This window comes from Haliaeetus albicilla, chromosome 22, assembly GCF_947461875.1.
Source record: "Haliaeetus albicilla chromosome 22, bHalAlb1.1, whole genome shotgun sequence".
In the NCBI taxonomy this organism is placed as follows: domain Eukaryota; kingdom Metazoa; phylum Chordata; class Aves; order Accipitriformes; family Accipitridae; genus Haliaeetus; species Haliaeetus albicilla.
The window spans coordinates 5786107-5794384 of record NC_091504.1 but is presented as its reverse complement, the minus strand read 5'-3'; the positions used below and the strand labels follow the sequence as shown (position 1 = coordinate 5794384).

The 8278-nt window shown below is 44.1% G+C and overlaps 1 long non-coding RNA gene across 1 annotated transcript; it reads left to right on the top strand.

Annotated features, from left to right (window-relative positions):
* Positions 1–134: 134 nt before the first annotated feature.
* On the top strand, positions 135–4269 carry LOC138690413 (uncharacterized). Its single transcript, XR_011329252.1, has 3 exons — positions 135–297; positions 1185–1256; positions 3454–4269. It is a non-coding gene; the product is annotated as an uncharacterized lncRNA (long non-coding RNA).
* Positions 4270–8278: the final 4009 nt, after the last annotated feature.

Sequence of the window (8278 nt, the reverse complement as noted above, 5' to 3'; positions counted from 1 at the left end):
GGTGGAATGCAGTCTTTAATTTCATGGCTGAACTCTAGAAGCGCGGTGTCTCTTACAGAAGTGGAGGCTACAGTTGCAATACGAACATTGGGACCTCCAGTTGGTAGCACCATTCCAGGACGTAGCACAGCTTCTCAACCAGGAGCACGTTTTGTCCAAGGACAGCACGAATTAAGTGGGACTCGAATTACAGATCCTAAGAACACTGCACCTAAACGACCTTATTCAGTGACCACTGAAGGACCTCATTCACCTCCATCAGAAGAACGCCCCAAAACACTAGCAGACGGAGAAAAGGTAAGGAAGGGGGGCTAGGCCAGGGAGGGTTTGAAGTAGAATTAATTCTTGATGTGCAATGAATGACATAACTGAGAAGAAATGCATATATGCATCCCCAGTGGATTCAGGAATCTAAATTTAAGCATAATGCTAGTTTTACTAGGATGTAGGTGTGAGAAATTGTCTTGAACGTACTGTATAGCTATTAAACAATTCTTTTTTTCCCAAGATCTGGCACTAGTGACTGTTTTTGGTCTGGTGGCAGGCTCTCCAAATGCTACTGTACTTGTATATTACTGCACTGACCGATTGCTCAATGAACTGGAAGCAGTTCTTAATTCAGAAAAAAACCCCAAATCTCAAAAGGAAGAGGATATGAATCTTATAAATGTGGATGTATGAGCTAATCTTGTTCTGGCAGATGATTTTTGAATGCCTCTTGATAGTTTCGCTGCTTTAGAAATCAGCAGCCTACTCAACAGGTTGTCCACTGCTGAAATGACCGTGTGGAGTTGCTTGTTAAATCTTGTTTTTGTGGAGGCTTTTGATGAATGCTTGATTTGTTTTCTTGCTATACATAACTCTCCTTAAACAGCTGTTTGTGTGGCTTGACGTCTGATTTGAGGCACAGAACAACTAGAAAAAACTCAATTTTGACACTTGTAAAGAATCAGCTTGCAGAACTGTTACCTACTGTTGAATACTTCAGGTACAGAGTTCAAGGTTTGGGTAGTACGACTTCTTGCGAGGCTTGAGATTCCTGTGTGGTAAGGGTAGTGTTGTCTAAATGTTGTTTTAAGAATGGCCACTAATATGTTTAATGTGTTGACTGGAAGCTGTACTCAAATATGAAGGTAACTTCAGTATAGCAATTAATTTTGAGTCTGTGTGTTCTGTTCTTCTAGTTAACTGGCCAGGATTCAGCATTCAAAGGCGGTGGCAATCCAGAAGATGTCAGCAGCAGATCTACAGACAATGTAATTGGGAAGGGGTTTTACTCAGTGGGCTAACTGAAAAGCTGAATGGACTCTTCTAGTGCCTAGACTACCTCACATCAATACTCTACGCGTTTATTGATGTAAACAAAAATATGCTTTTTAGTTTAACTTTTTTCAGTCTTCATTTCCCAAATATATTCTTGTAAGAGTTATCCCTATTAGTCTTTTTAAAAGTCTTGACTGTCACTAGCTGAAACAGCTTTGGAAAAGGCCACAAAAACCAAGCTGCCCTGTGACTTGGATTCAGAATGTATGTAAACAGGTTAAGTAGTTACTGCAACCACGTTGTGGTTTCAAGTGTGTATGAACGTGCTTGTATTCATTTGTGCTTTCCTAGTGCATGTGCATATATTGTTCTTGTCTTAAACTATTTTCCCGTTTGGCACATACACTCCTGGTCATCTATCACAATGGTGCTCAGCTTCCTCAGCTAGCAGCTGTCCCCTGCCTAACACGGCCACGCGCTACACAAGTATTGCCTCCCATGGAGGCCCATAAATAATTGACGTATTGAAGACAATGCAGCAGAGGATGCTACCAAGGTATGGAGATGATAGACGTGTCCCATGCCGTTGTATCTGATTTTTGTCTTGAGACTGCTCCAGCATGAGACTTGAGGGCTTTTTTGTTGTCGCTGGGTAGGAAAGCTAAACTCAGAACACACAGCTGAAGATGTACTTAAACATTGCAATAGCCAAGGCTGTTGTGACACTGCTACCCACCTGCAAGGTAGAGTCTTGAAAGGAATTGGCATGCAGAGAGTGTTTTCAGATAAACCCTGAAAGCTGTTCTACGTGGTTACATGAAAACTTGTAGTAGTCTGAAGTTCCAGTTCTGTAAACCGGTAACACTGCTTACCCAGTTAAGTGCATGAGGGTTTTTTGAGGGGTGGGGAGAAGTTCTGATCCTATGAAAGAAATGTTGTGCTATCTCTTTATTGTAATTTCTTTATAACTTGGTGTTTTTGTAAATGAAGTTGTATGTTTTTCCAGAGTATTTTCGTATGTACTGTAAAATACTGTCTTCCAAAAATAATTTTTTTTTTTTTTTTTTTTTTTTTTTTTAATGCACGTGGGATCTGCTTAAAAACCCCAAACAAGTAAACCAAATGTAAGGCGGGCAGGGCAGTGCCACAAAAAATATGTTCTACAAAATGATGATGTCATGGTAGAGTAAATTTGAGGAGACTAGGAACACTGCTTTCCTGCTTCTAGTATTTCCAGGTTTTGAATTCACACCCTCTGAATAGTGCAGCTTGCAAACTGCGTTGACAGCTGAAGTCCCAGTTTGCTGTGCGGACAACAGATACCCCTGACTTCTTTTAAAATTAGTTGCTTGGCTTAAACCGCAATTCTGAGCTCTGATCATCTTAAGCATCCACCTCAAACCCTAGTGACAAGACCGAAGGGGCATGTAGCTATCTTGCACGGCCTTCATTCTCCAGCATTCCCCCTACTGCTGGTATTCCAAACTTGTGGAGAAAGCATGACCATGACCATATACTTACCTTTTTTTTCCCTATTACCTCTGGTTTCCAGCTTGCTTCAAGTGCAATTCATCTCCTAGAAAATGTGCCTTAGTGGGTTTGAGAGGCCTTATTCCTCCTTCTCCCCTCGAAAAAACCCAAAACTTAAGAGTGCAAGGCTTAGGTTTACTCACAGGTTAAAATTAAGAAAGAGAACCCATGTTACTTAAGTGGCTTTTCGCAGAGCTACACCTTGAGTTTATAAAATGGTTACCTTGGTTTTGTGACCTGTGTTAAAACCATGGTCTTTCAATACTGTCAGGTCTGTGTACTAGTTACAGTAGGTATACAACTTCAGCACTTGTGTAAATAAAACTCCATCGTGAATTTGAGGGAATTAAAGCTGAAGTAGGTGATAAGATAAACAGCAAAGCAACTATGAAAAGTGTTTTGTAATGGTCTACAAGCCTGTAATATTACCATGCTTTTAAACAAATTCTTCCACTTGAATATTCCAAGACTGTTAAAGGCTGTTGTGCCCTTAACCTCTAGTCAGCACATGCATTTCTGCAGCTGGTCTCAAACTAACCTGGCTAATTGATATCAAAGTATATGCCTTTACATGGATTTTTTTTTTAACTCTTGCTTTGCAGAAGTATCTTCTAATTGTGCTTTGTTGTTGTTGTTGTTTTTATCCCCCCTCACTCTTAGGGTGTTAAGAAGAAGTTTAGGAAGAAGTCAGGTTACTAGTTTCCTGGACTTGATCCAGCATAGGTCAGATTACACGCTTTAATCTACCCTGACTCAACGCTTGGCCCCGTGCAGAGTGATGTTGCTGTTCTGGAGTTTCCCTGGCTATTGCAGAGGTTGGATGCTGCCCCAGCACTGTGCAGATTAGATTACAGCTGTTTTAAATAAAGTTCAAACTGCACCAATTCAACTGAAATGTTTTCCTTTGTTTATGGAGCAAGTCTTCTGTCAAAGTGATTGAAAGGCAAGTTCCTCATGCATAAAGACTCCTCTCCCTACAATCCACAGAAGGAAACAACCCAAGCTAGAGACAATATTGCCAAGCGTGGTTCCTGTCCTTTAGGGTGAATCCTTCCAGCAGGCTTTCATATGCTCTGGGAAACATATGCGGTTATAACTTTGCAGCTGCTGTTGACTCTAGCAGTCCTGTCTGAATCTGGTCCAGCGTAGGTCACCAAGAGTCAGTGCTAGAAGAAGCACCTCTTAGCTGTTACCAATTGCATCATCACATCACTTCCTGGCATAGTGTCTTATCACTGATCATCTGGGGACAGAGGTTTTTAGTCATTTGCCAGATGGAGCTGGTAGTAGGGCAAGTTCTTTCTGGAATACCTGAAGGAGAGAAAAGCTGTATGTGGCCTTCTTTCTCATTTTTGTTTTTACTGAAAAGTAAAGCAATCGGTGCTAGCTTTGCAAGATCCTCAGGGTTATCGACAAACCCCAAGTAAGTAAATGCCTAAACTAAAACAAAACCCAGTAACAAACGCATTGTTTTCTCTTGCTCCTACCACAATACATCCCCCTAAGACCCTAAACCCAATACTGAATGTATTTAATTGTGATCGTGCTGAAGACAAGATGACCAGAGCCAGAAAATATCTTGGACTTGAAGGTGAGGGAGGCTCCTTGATACCAGACTTCCTGCAGACTTTGCTGTTTTCTGTCTGCTTTCTTAGCTGGTTGCTCTGTGTGTGGGGCTTGGAGGTCCAGCTGGAGGGGGTGAGGGATGCATGATCAATCTCCTTAAAGAGGAGCAGCTCTGCATTGAAATTGTGTACGGTTAGTAACTTTGAGCAGGACGTTCCATTGCAGGAGTTAACATCTCCTGTGGTTTTACTTGTTAGGTCTAAGCAAAGAAGTGGTTCGTGTGAAGTCGCCTCCACTTCTGCTGTTGCAATGGATGTCCCTGTAGAAACTAGAGAGAGCAAGTAATAAGAGGGGTTGGAGGGACCAGCCGCAGCCCCCTGCTTCCTGGCCAGCTCTGCTGTTGCTCTGCCTTTCGTCGAGTGCTGCGGGGCCAGGTTGGACTAAGCAGAGTCCAGTGGCGTGTTTTCCGAGAAGGAGGCGAGGGGTGGGCTGTTGAGCGCTGCCTGCTGCCTCCTAGCATGCTGGTCAGCATGGACTCCCTCCCCTTCCCTGCGCCTGAGGGTTTCTTCAGCCACCATCTACCCCTGGGGTGCCCAGCTCCGAGCGTGGCCCGCGGGCTCGGGGCTCCAGGCTGCTGGACCTTGTGTAGTTTCTGGGGGGGCTCTTGGCAAAACGGTAGCCTGGGGGCTGATGCTTACCTTGTTGCAGAAGATGCAGCCTGTTGGGCTTTTGGCTGTCTGACCTTCAGGAAAGGGCTAGAAATCAAGAAAATCAGACTGGGACTGCTTGTCCTTGGGCAGTTCCTCTTTGCTGGGAAGACCCTGTCTGAATCACCTGCTGTCTTCACCCAATCTTGTTTCTTACTCACACCTCATCTCTCCTCGGTTCGGCTGACCTCAGACTCTTGCCCGTCTTCCTTTCTCACCCCAGTCTGTCTTTGCTTCCTCTGCATTTGAACCGGGTGGTACTTTATTCTGTGCTGATGGAGTGAAAATCCCAGGAATCCTGAAACCAGAGGAGAGCTAACCTACCCTGTTTTGGTTTTAGTGTGTGGCAGCCCGGCAATCAGCCACCTGCTGCGCGGACCATCCAGCTCACTCTCTGCAGGACGTGCAATGGAGAGAAAGCTGCAAAATTTGGCTACTAAGCAAGTCTGGCAAGCCTGGGTAAGTTCAGTCTTTTCCAAGGTTCAAGACGTGCCCAGATACGTGCGTGTTTCCAAAGGACGAGCAGAAAGTCCAAGAGTGACACCAGCATAGCCTCTGTGCTAAATTTAATGTCCCTGTTTCTGAAATGTGGAGAAGTTAAGACTTTCTAAACGAAAGTTTTGAAAATTCTTTGAATCTAATTGAAGCAGCCTGTGTTCCTCATGATCATTCTTAGCAAGGACTGAGTCGTTTCTGTTGTGTTTTTCCTGAAAATCAGCTGGAGGCCCACTATAGGTAATCCTACACCAAAGAAAAGTTTCTGGCAAACTTGGAGTAACTGAACATGTGGCCTTAAAATAGGACGTGTTGACTAGCCATAACCTACAAAGTACCTACTTGCTACAGCATTAACTGAAGCTAGAAAATGCTGTAATTTATTTTGTCCCTGCAGTTGTAGTTCCGCTCCATTTTTCCTGTGCGCTCCCTTGGCAAGAACAGAACGTTATCATAAACGCCGTAGCCAAGTGCATGCACACAAGGAAGAAAAGCTGAGGTTTTGTGAATCACTTGACGTAGCAGTGCTTGGCTGTATGCCTTCAGCACTGCTTTAGTGTCTTTGTTGCGATTTTTGTCAGGCTGTCTTTCCTGTCTTACTACTTTGATATTGAATTTGCATCTTATTATGTACAGCCTTTGCTACTACTTGAGCAGAAGGGCGTAAACCTGTCGTTGTGAGCAATGCAACAGAGATTTCTGATTACTAAGCTAAAGAAGTAACAGCTATTTTAAGTTACATCTTTTCTGCTCTCCCAAATGAGGCACGCATTAGACTGTCAGGAAACTGAAAGTTGGTCCTGCTTCTGGATAGTATATACAAAAGCAAAAGTCTAAGTATTTCTGGCAAGAGTTGTAAGTGGTCATTACATTCACTTCTGGTTTTGTCTAGATGGTGTAGCATAGGTTAATTTTCCCCACTCATTTTGAGTGTTTTTGCAGGTCTTTGCCACGACTGTACCTTTTCCACTATGTAGGATAACAGCTGTTGGTACAGTCTGTAAAGCAACCCAGCGTAGGTTTTGTTCAATACATTTATAATTTACCAAAAAATAAAATAAACCAGGTGGAAGCTTTGCCTGTAAGAGAGGTGCGTGGTTGGGGTTTTGACTCTTTACTGTGTTGCTATGAATGTATTATTGCATGTCCCCAAATTTAATAAAGGTATTCTTGTAATCAAAGCTTGTTCAATGCAGTGAAGAAGCACAATGAGCGTGCTTCCAGGGCCTAAGAATGAGCTATTGCTTAATGAGTTGCTTAAAGCCCCTCAAATAAAAGTGGACGAAACACTCAGTTGAGGGAAGTTGTCATACCCCTTCTCTCCAGCTTTAGGAGTGCGAATCTTCCTCGATTTCTGGAACAAAGCTGTTGATCAGTCTCTGCTGCTTGAGCGTATTGTGAGCAAAGATGGAGACCCTCTTGTAAAGGGAGCCACAGAGAATTCTGGCTCCCCTCCGTCTTACTGAGCCCAAACAGGAATTTAGGAAGATCCCAAACTTGTGTTCATAAAGCACTGCTGTGCACACTGCATTAGAAAGCTCTGGGTTGGCAGGCAGCCAGTATCTTCATCCCTCGCTGGAGATTCCTGCTTCATCAGGTGTGGTGAGTCAACTCTCTGTATATAGCTCAGGAGCCAAACACTCTGTTCAAGGGAGCAAAAATAACACTACATTTATTTACCCCTGGGTTTTGTTCTTTCAAATTAATTACAGGGATGTTTATGAAGCAGGGTTGTTGACCACGCAAATATGGGTTGTTCATAGTAATACATATAGTCTGGGAGAAACTGTAATTGCCATGCTAAATATAATTTATTCTGTGGTTCCATTCACCGAAATATTTAATTTTATTTTTCGATTCTTCTTCGAGGGGCCCTTCTGGGCATCAGAAGCTGAAAAATCCTTGACTTGAGACTAAACATTACTTAGCAACAACTGAAAACAGCAGTGTTATCAACATTCTTCTCACGCCTAACTCAAAACCATAGCACTGTACCAGCTACTAGGAAGACAATTAACTCTTTTGGTGGGTTGACCCTGGCTGGATGCCAGGTGCCCACCAAAGCCGTTCTATCACTCCCCTTCCTCAGCTGGACAGGGGAGAGAAAATTATAACAAAGGGCTCCTGGGTTGAGATAAGGACAGGAGAGATCATTCACTAATTACCGTCATGGGCAAAACAGACTCAACTTGGGGAAAATTAACTCAATTTGTTTCCAATCAACCAGAGTAGGGTAATGAGAAATAAAACCAAATGTCAAAACACCTTCCCTCCACACCTCCCTTCTTCCCGGGCACAACTTCACTCCCGGATTCTCTACCTACCTCACCCAGCGGTGCAGGGGGATGGGGAATGGGGTTTACGGTCAGTTGATCACACGTTATCTCTGCCGCTTCATCCTCTTCAGGGGCAGCACTCATCACACTCTTCCCCTGCTCCAGCGAGGAGTCCCTCCCACAGGAGACAGTCCTCTACAAACTTCTCCAACGGGGTCCTTCCCATGGGCTGCCGTTCTTCACAAACTGCTCCAGCATGGGTCCCTTCCACAGCGTGCAGTCCTTCAGGAGCAGACTGCTCCAGCGTGGGTCCCCCGCGGGGCCACAAGTCCTGCCAGAAAACCTGCTCCGTGGCTCCTCTCTCCACGGATCCACAGGTCCTGCCAGGAACCTGCTCCAGTGGGGGCTTCCCACGGGGTCACAGCCTCCTTCGGGCATCCA